Here is a 10,865-nt window from a genome sequence, read left to right as displayed (position 1 = left end):
CACCACAAGCTGTGGCGGAGAGCAAAGGCTGGAATTGAAAACAGCTGCCTCGTGGATCCGACCAATCTTGTTGGCAGCAGTGGCAGGGACAGTTTGAAGAAAAGTGGAGTTGGTGGGACACCAGTGGAGCATAGTTTGAGGGTTTATTCTGTAGCTGAAAATGTGAAAACCCACAAAAAACACCACAGGGCCTATAGAAGAGTGTCCTCTCCCTATAGGAGGGATGTGAAACAGCGGCAAACACCTCAGGGCTTGTAGAAGAGTGTCCTTTCTCTACAGGCAGGTGTTAAAGCCTGACTGGCTCCAATATGGGTGACTTGGAAGGGAGAGCAAGGAAGGAGCCATTATGGGGCTAGCAAGAAACCTGGCACTAGGGAAACTCCCAGGAAACCACAAGGATGACTCCAGCTAAAACCCTAAGCAATAGTGGCAAGAGTGCCTGAACTGGCCTCCCCTGTAATCAGATTGATGTCTACCTTAATTGTGACCATAGAAACTTCATCCAGCAACTGGGTGGTAGTGGTGCACAATTTTAATCCCAGCACTCAGGAGGCAGAGACAGACAGATCTCCATGAGTTCGAGGCCAGCCTGGTCTACCAAGTGATTTCCAGGACAGGCTCTGAAGCTACAGAGAAACCTTTCTTGAAAAACCAAAAAAAGAAAGAAAGAAAGAAAGGAAGGAAGGAACGGAGGGAGGGAGGGAGGGAGGGAGGGAGGGAGGAAGGAAGGAAGGAAGGAAGGAAGGAAGAAAGAAAGAAAGAAAGAAAGAAAGAAAGAAAGAAAGAAAGAAAGAAAGTCATCCAGCAACTGATGCAAACAGATACAGAGATCCACAGCTAGCACTGGGCCAAGCTCCCAGAGTTCAGTCGAAGAGAGGGAGAAGCCATAATATGAGCAAAGGGGTCAAGACCATGATGGGGATACCCACAGAAAAAGCTGACCTGAACTAGTGGGAGCTCACTGACTCCAGACTGACAGTGGGGGAACCTGTATAAGACCAAACAAGGCCCTCTGAATGTGGGTGACAGTTGTGTGGATGGGACAGACTGTGGGGTCACTGACAGGCAGTGGGACCAGGATTTATTTCTGGTGCTTGAACTGGCTTTTTGGAGCCCATTCTGTTTGGAAGGATATCTTGGTCTTGCCTCAAAGTGATGTGCCAGACTTTGTTGACTCCACATGAGAAGCCTCACCCTCTCTGAGGAGTGGATGTGGGGGTGGGGTGGGGAAAGATGGTGGGAGTGGGAGGAGGGGAGGGAGAGGGAACTGGGATTAGTCTGTAAAATGAGAAAAGATTGTTTTAAAAAAATAAAATAATTGGCTGGGTGGTGGTGGTGCACGCCTTTAATCCCAGTACTTGGGAGGCAGAGGCAGGCAGATCTCTGTGAATTCAAGGCCAGCCTGGTTTACAAGAGTAAGTTCCAGAACAGATCCCCAAACTGCAGAGAAACGCTGCCTCAAAAATCACACATCAAACATGCAACTTTCAAAATTTTGACGTAGTTACACATATGTTCAAATACCAGTCGTTTTCAGATACATCCTCCACAGCCCTCCTGTCCTCATTTCACCTGACAGCCCTGCCTCTCACAGTCTCCAAGCTGTTGGAAGGAGGCCACTTATTTCCTGCTTGCTCAGCCTCAAAATAATCACACAGAAACTGTATTAATTAAATCACGGCTTGAGGGACACATTAGCTCTAGTTTCTTATTTGCTTACTCTTACATTTTAATTTAACCCATCTCCATTAATCTGTGCATCACCACAAAGTCGTGGCTTACCAGCAAATTTTCAGCATGTCTGTCTCTGGCAGCTCCATGGCTTCTACCTGACTCTGCCTCCTTTTCCCCAGCATTCAGTTTAGTGTTCCCTGCCTACCTAAGTTCTATCAATATGCCAAGGCAGTTTCTTTATTCACCAATGGTATTCACAGCATACAGAGGGGAATCACACATCACCAGGCAACTGCTGATCCCTCTCTGTCACTGTGAGTTGCTGTGTATTTCTTCAAATTTTATATAAATGAATTTTTATGGTGCACTGTTTTTAAAACCTGCTTCTTTCACTTTTTTATTAGTTTGAAATTCACCCATATTAATTTAGGTATCAGATGATTTCTTTAATTGGTGTACTGTGGTTTTCTGTGTCAACTTGACACAAGCTGTAGTCATCAGAGAAGAAGCCTCAGTAGAGGCAATGCCTCCATGAGATCCCTCTCTGGGAGACTGGAAGGGTACAAGGGACATTGGTATCCATTAAACCTGGGCTTTTTCTAATTTGGTTTGATTTGGATTATTGCGTCGTCAGAGAGGCTTATTGGTGCACAAAAACTTTTTAGTCAGGACCAGCTCTCTCGTTGCAGTATCTAACAAGAGGCAAGGCCAGCTTTCCCTGGGCCAGTTGAAGGGCAGGACTGGATCAGAATGGTCCTCTGATTTCATCTCTCATCTAAGGTCCCCAAGGTGACACAGGTCACAGACATCAACACAGACCCCACCTACGAATCTAGACATGGCCAGCCCTTGTCAGCAGCTTGGGCCTGGACGACATCCTGTCTCTGTGTGGAAGGTGGGGATGGTTCTGGTGACAGCATGGCCCCGGACACCACCAATGCCTCAAGTTGAGGCCCTAACCCTGGACTTTGTGATCTTTGGTGGTAATAGGGGACTCAGACTTGAGTATAGATCCCAACTGCCGCAGGGCCATGGATCCAGACAAGGTTCTTGGCAGCAGCCAGGTCTGGATGTCACCATTGCCCAAGTGGCAGTACGGGTCACTCAAATCAGCACAGGCCCCACCGGCAGTGCAGCCTCAGACACCAACATGGCATCAGACCTCGGGCATCTGCCCAGCCTTTGATGGTAACAGGAGCCTCGGAGGTCAGCACAGACCCTGCCTGCCTTAGGGCCGCAGTCCCAGACATGACCCTCAGCTGCAGGTCTGGCCGGGAAGTCACCATGACTTTGGGTAGCAGTGCATGTTGCTGTACACGGATCATGGGTAGCCCCAAAAGACCACCATGGAGACTGAATCCCATATGTAAAAGCAAAGAGCCTTTGTTTAAGTTCAAACTTGGACTCTCAGTGTGTTCAATGCATTGGCATGATCAAAGAGCTTCAAACTCAGTTGGGGTGGGGTTTTTGTCATAGCAGAGGTTCCCGTGAGGGGTTTCTAAGGTTCAGGACCTCTGATTGGCTGACATTTGTCTAGGGGTGTCTTGGTGAAAGGAGATGGGTATGCTCTGGGCTAAGGGATGTCAAATGATTCTATCTATAATGGTTGGAATATTGGGAAGTTCCTTTGGAATGTTAGGTACTGTCCCCTTTGATGGTCCATTCCTGGGTGTTTCCTAGGTGGTCTCAGTTTGTGGTTTTCTCTGGAACCAGGTAACCTGAAACTCTGATCTCAGTTGAGTTGTCATGGTTGGGTCCTAGAGTACCCACTTCACAAGTAATGATGACAGGACTTAATCATGGGTCCTGCTTGCTCAGAGGTTTAAGGGGATGGCATTTTGGACCCAAGAACCACTGGCTAACAGATTTTTTTCTAGGGCAGTGACCATGCTCTGCTACCAGACCCTGTAGCTCTGATCTTTAAGCACAACCAAATTATAATCCTAAATGACTTTTTTGGTTCTGGATAAAGAATCAAGGTGTCTTATCTTTTTGTAGAACCATTTTAGTTAATAAAGCCACTAATTGACTATTTTCCTGGTATGTCAATGGGCATTATAGGTAGCTGTTTTGTTCCCCATGCCGCAGAGTTCCCCCTTGACTCAGCATTTCTACCTATTTTGGTAAGGGAGCATGGGTTGACATGCTCTTTTCTATAACTACTTCTAGCTGACATTGGGGCATTGTTATCAGGGCCCAAGAAGGCTGAAAGGCTAGCCAAAGATAAGGAGGGAATTCAGGCAATGGGACATTTAACAGAAGCATCTGATTCACTGATTGTGCTCAAGAGACAGGTAGCATTCACACAGGCTGTACTGGCCCACATCAGATGTCAGCAAATCCAGGGCTTGCAATCCTTTGAGGTAGGTTGTAGTCAGCAACGGGTGCTTGAATTGTCTGTCAGCCAAGTGCAAACCTGTTGAGACAAGTTTAAACTAGGAACAGAAGTTAAGATTTATGAACTTAAAGGAAAATATTATATTTGAAACTTTCAAGCCCACAGTCTTAGAAAGTAGGAAGGGGAGGAGTCTCAAGACCAGGAGAGAGAAAAATACCATCCTCAGGAATAGACGGAGAGGGGAGGGGGACTTAGGCTGTACTTATCTGGAACCCTTTTGACCTGTGAGAGGCAGATCCAGGTTTTTTCTGAAGCATATATATATATATATATATATATATATATATATATAATAAAAGGATATAAAAGTTCTAAATATATTAGTATCATCAATCTATACTGACATATACATAAATAGAAAAATTCCAGTACAAAGATATACAGAGAACCTGTCTCAAAATGTAAAAGTAAAAATAAATGAAATAGAGGTTAAAGTAAAGCCACATAAAGATGGAAAATACACAGAGAATCTTGATACTGTATACTATTATGCTCTCTTTGAATTGTTTGAATGCTGAGGAAGAAGCAACAGCTGCTAAAAGATATTTGTTTATAAATGCTGCTGAACTAATCCAAGATAGACATTTTGAAAATACCTTGACTTCAGAATTTGGATCTAAGGATATGATACTTTGGAAAAGAGATTCTTCTTTTGTTTTTACAGAAAATGAGACCTTGTGGATTGTTTCTATCCCAATATGGTATGATAGACCACGCCCTCCTGAAAGGTTGCTGTGAACACTTTAAGAAAATTACTTCAACCAACTGATGACTGAGATGAACCTGGCACACAGGTTACACCATGAAAGATCTGATTAACAGCGTCCCCATTCAGCAGGAAGCAGTTTGGAGAGAAATAACTGCGCCCATGTTCCCAAATATTGTTTATAAATGTTCTTTTACATTTAAAGGGGATATGATATAGATATGAATAATTTGCATTGGTATGGATTTTAAGGTCAATTTTGTTATGTGTATATGTATTTCTGATCTTGATTAAGGTATTATGATAGTGTAGTTCATTTAAAAATGTAATGTATAATTAGGAAATATAGGTTGTTAATGGATAATCATTGATAATAGTCAAGCTTGTAGTCATGTTAGATTTTCTAGATATATAGAGATATATTTCAGTTAGATAGACATTATTCGTATCTTTCAAAGACTACAGAATATGGCATTTTAAATGTTTTAATAACTTGGGCTTTTCATGACAATGAGACATGTCTGCTCCTGGCAGTACCAGCAACTTCAAGAGGAAGACGGGCATCGAAGAGGCTCCTTATGGAGTTTGATAGCCATTTGGGCAAGAAATTGCTCTTGCCTGGACTGTTGCATAAACTGGACACAGAGAACCCTCAGAGAGAGGACTGCTGAACTTGCCTAAAGGTGAGATGATCTTTCGGGGTTCCTGATTCATGAAAGAGTCTGCGAGACATTCTGCAGGACACAGCAGAAAGTGACTGAACTGTCTTTGGAATTTCCTGCTGCATAGAAATGTCTGCTGGATACTTATGGGCCTGAAGGCCGAAGATGGATGCCCCAACGGTACAGAGGAACTTTGGGTGACTGTCCAGGCAGCGAGATGTCTCTGTCATTTCTAGAGTTTTGGAAGTAGCTTACTTCTTCTTCACCTAGATAATATTATATCCTTCTTGGCGTCTTTGATGGAGTTGAAGAATAAATAGATAGTTATAGTTTTCCTTAGTTATGATAAAAGATAAAGTAGATATAAATATTGTAACTGTAATTCTTACTTGATAACTGTTTTGTTATATGTAATTTTACTATGTTAAAGTTAAAACCTTTCTTTTTTGTTTAAATAGAAAAAGGGGAAATGATGGAGGATTCTCATTGGCTAATTAACAAACTGCCTTGCCCAGCCCTGGGTGGGTGGAGTAGACAGAACAGGAAGAAGGAAGTGAGGTAGATGGCTCAGTCAGATGCCACGCCTCTCCTAAGTTAAGCAGACCGCCGTGCCTCTCCTCAGGGAGACAGATGCGATGGAGTCAGACATGCTGAATCTTTCCCGGTAAGACACCACTCATGGTTCTACACAAATTATTAGAAATGGGTTAAAGCAAGATGTGAGAATTAGACAATAAGAGGCTAGAAATAATGGGCCAGGCAATGTTTAAAAGAAAAAAAAAGAAAAGCCTAGGTTTAATGAATATAAACAATCCCGATGGCTTTCCAGCCCTCCAGAGAGGAGATGGGAAAGGAAGACTGGAACACCACATGTTTGCTCTTGGGGTGGGGGGGGGCAGTCTAAATACCCTGTGGGAGTGGTCTTGGGCATCTTTAGGAAGGGGTCATCCTTTGGCAAGTTTCTCGGGGGCAGAGTCTAGGCTGAGGCAACTCCCAAGGGAGGACTTGGGGTGGAACTTCCACCCAAGATTCCAGACTCTTTGGATTTATGGACACTAGGGCCTGGGGTGTGGCTTCCATCCAAACATTTCAGATTCTATGAATATATGGATGCCAAGGGCTGAGGTGAAGCTTCCATTTGAACACTAACATTCCAACCATTGTAGATAGGATCAGTTGATGTCCCTTAGCCCAGCACACACCCGTTCCCTTTCACCAAGACACCCCTAGACAAATGTCAGCCAATCAGAGGTCCTGAACCTTAGATATCCCTCACTCCAGCCTCTGCTATGATAAAAACTCCACCCCAACTGAGTTTGAGGCTCTCTGATGGTGCCAATGTGTTGGACATATGGAGAGTCCAAGTTCAAACTTGAATAAAGGCTTTTTTGGTTTTACATATGGGATTCAGTCTCTGTGGTGGTCTTTGGGGGTCCCGATCTGGGCATAACACAGGTCACTCAGATAGGCATACCTCTTGGCCCTTGGACACCAACTTGGACTCAGGTGTTGACCCGGCCCTGGTCATTCTCATGGCCCTTGGTGGCAACAGGAGCCGCCTATGTCAATCCAGACCCTGACAGCTATAGGGCCAAGACCCAGACATTGTTCTTCGCAGCACTCTGGGTTCAGATGACGCCATGGGTGGCAGCACAGGCCATTCGGATCTGTATGACCTCTGCTGCAGTGTAGCTCCCAGACTCCAACAAAGCCACGGGCTATGACCCAGATCCCTGGCCTCTGTGTGGGCCCTAGTGGCTCTCTGGGCCACAGTCTTCAACACAGGCCCCGACTACAGCTGGTCTACAGACCCAGACATGACCTCAGGCAGTAGATTGGCCTGGTCAACGTCTTAGCTCCAAGTGGTAGCCCTTACCACTCAGATCAGGATGGCTCTGGCAGCAGTATGACTCCCAAACACCAACAAGGCCACAGGTTGTACCCCAGACACCAGGCTCATATGACCTTTAGTGGCAACATAGGCCACCGACATCACACAGACCTTGGCTGTGGTAGGACACAGACCCTGACATAGTTCTCAGTAGCAGCCTGGGTCTGGTTGTCACCATGGCACCACGTGGTGCCCCAGATCACTGGAATCAGCATGGCCCTTGATGGCAACAGGAGCCATGGTCACAGAACCTGGTTGCTGTAGGACCAGGAACCCAGAAATGGCCCTTGGAAGCAGCCTGACTCAGGCATTGCCATAGTTCCAAGTGACAAGCAGGGTCTCCAACATCAGCATAGGCCTTGCCATCTTCATTTCTTCCTTTCTGTTTCTTTCCATACCACACGAACCATTCTGCTCCTCTTCCCTCTCCCATTTCTCCATCACAATATTTGCTTAGCACAATGGGGCCCATGGATGTCTTCCCTCGGGCCAGGGCCTTGAGGACCCTGGCTGGCCTGTGGCTAGCTAGACCCCATCTGAACAGAACTGCATGGGGGTAGGGCATAGATGTCTTTCCTTAATAATTCTTTATATATTCCAAATACAGGTCTTTTTAAAATTAGATATGAACTGCAAATATTTTCTCCAAGTCCATGGCTTGCTTTTCATTTTCTTAAATTTCTTTTCTGTTTTTCAAGACAGGGTCTCTGTGTGTAGCCTTGGATGTTCTGGAACTTTGTAAATCAGAATGGCCTTGAATTCACAGAGATCCGCCTGCTTCTGCCTCCCAAGGGCTGGAATTAGAGGTGTGTACCACCAATGCCCAGCTCATTCTCTTAATTTTTTGATGAGCAAAAATAAATTTTGTTAAAGCACAGTTTATCCATGTTTGCTTTTCTGAATTGTGCATTTAGTGATATATCTTGGAAATATTTACCTAATTTAAGATCTCAAAGACTCTATATTACAAGGTTTCGATTTTTGGCTATATTTAGGTCTCTGAGTCACTTCAACTTTAGATTTGATATATGATCAAACTATAGATTTCTGGATAGTTTAACTGGAAAGATAAATTGTGGCAAAGAAAATTAAATGTCTTTCCCAGTTGTGTATTGTTTTTCCTGAACACACAAGAAGAAGGTATCTCCCAGTTTCCTTCCACATACGTAAGTATGATTGAGTCTTAATCTATACCAGTGGTTCTAAATCTGTGGGTCTCAACACCTTTGGGGTCAAATGACCCTTTCACAGGAGTTACATGTCAGATATCCTGCATATTAGATATTTACACTATGATTTGTAGCAGAAGAAAGATTACAGCAAGGAAGCAGTAATGAAATAGTTTTATGGTTGGAGTCACCACGACATGAGGAACTGTATTAAAGGGTTGTAGCATTAGAAAGGTTGAGAACCCCTGGTCTAGACAATATTGAGAGAGATAATGTGCCATCTTCTAAATTTTACTATGCAACTTTTTGCATAACCATTATCTATCATTATTATTGTCGCATAAGAAACTATGCAAACCTGAGTGATTAAAATAACAGTTTCATTATCTCTTTGGTTATGAGTTGACTGAGCTCAGTTACTAGTTCTTGCTTTGGCCTTTGCACAGTTACTGGCATTTTTGCTCTGGGACTACAACTGATCATCTGATGGCTCGGCTAGAGATGCCCAAAATGATGGCTATGCCCTAGGATCTTATCTGAGTTCACCAAGCGATATGTTGACACTTGATCTCTACATGTGGCCCCAAAATCTCAGTCTGGTGGTTGAGCTTCTAGAGGAGGCACCCCATTCCCGGTAGCCTGGTGTGTGTGTGTGTGTGTGTGTGTGTGTGTGTGTATGTATGTATCTGTGCCAGCTGTTTAAAGACTATACTTGACAGGTTCAACATCATTTCCACCATATTCTATTGGTCAAACGGTCATAGGGTCTGGCTCTTGATGGGACAGTGGCAAAATTCCACTATTTTGTATAACATATATAATAACAGATAAACCTCTTCAGAGTTACAGTATTTCATGTCCTCTCACCAGAACATTCCCTTGGATTATTACTTGTGCTCTGAACATTTTTAAACGTTTTGATGTTAAGTATGAAGGAAGCATTTGTGACTGTTACAGGTGTCTGTGCCCTTCACTTAAAAAATAATAATAAAATCTCCCTGCTTATCTCTCCCCACAATATTTATTGTCCCACCAATTATGTTTTCTGGCATTAATGTTGCTACCCAGCTGTCTTACATCATAGTTTAACATTTTATTTTCCATTTTGCTTCCTCTTTAATAGATATTTTGCACTGCACCCTTCTCTCAGTTGTTTGTATGTTTGATGATTTGTTTACTGAATATCTTAATGAGGATGCTGTACAATCTTGATATACTACCAAGAATTCTTTATAATGATGAACGCTGTAATTCTTTAATTCTATTCGTTAATCCTCCCCAACACTCTCTCCATTTGAAATTTCACATGACGTTCCTATTGCTGTTTTAAACACAGCCAATATTTATCTCGTTTTTCTCTTTCGAGGAGTACTTTTCACCACTTTTACACTCTTGTGTTTTCATCTGTCACTATTTTTTTTTTTACTCAAACAACCCTGAGGTTCCTTTTGGCATGAATCTGCTGGAAATAATTTGTGCTAAATTTATTTATCAAAATATTTCTTTTTGTGTCTGTTTTCCTTCCTTCCTTCCTTCCTTCCTTCCTTCCTTCCTTCCTTCCCTTTTCCTCCTCTTCCTTCTTCTCCCCCCCCCCCCCGTGTGTGTGTGTGTGTGTGTGTGTGTGTGTGTGTCTGTCTGTCTGTCTGTCCGACTGTCTTTCTGGTTTCTTTTTGGATATTTGTTTTGTGAGACAGTGTCTTACTTTGTAGCTCTGGCTGCACTGGAGCTCACTATGTAGACCAGCCTATCCTTGAACTACAGTTATATGCTGCCTCAGCCTCCAGGGTATGGGGATTAAAGGCATGTGGTGGTCTTGCTTTTATTGTTAAGGATCTTCTGTTGAATCTGGATTTGTAGCTACTATTGGTATTTTGTTACTTATACATTCATAAATGATCAGCAATACTATACACAATCTGAGTATATATTTGTGGTGATTCTATAGACAGATGAAAACAACAGCTCATCTATTTGGTCCTACATTCATAATGAAGTAGTACTCTTAATTTGTTCTTATTAATGACTGAGCACTGCTGCAAATATTGGCTCAATGGGGTTATTTATACACATGTTATTGCTTTCCGTTATGCCAAAATCTGCAGGATCCCTACAAAAACCAACAAAGGAGACTGTGTCCCATAAAATTCATACACACCATAAAGAAAAAGTAAAGATCTAAGGAGGGAGAGTGTTTAACCACTAGGTTTGAATCAAGATGCTAAAAAGATTGACATTAGTCAGGCAGTAGTGGCCCACGCCTTTAATCCCAGCACTCAGGAGGCAGAGGCAGGCGGATCTCTGTGAGTTCGAGACCAGCCTGATCTACAAGAGCTAGTTCCAGGACAGGCTCCAAAGCTACAGAGAA

This window comes from Arvicola amphibius, chromosome 5, assembly GCF_903992535.2.
Source record: "Arvicola amphibius chromosome 5, mArvAmp1.2, whole genome shotgun sequence".
NCBI lineage: Eukaryota > Metazoa > Chordata > Mammalia > Rodentia > Cricetidae > Arvicola > Arvicola amphibius.
This window is presented reverse-complemented; position numbering follows the sequence as displayed.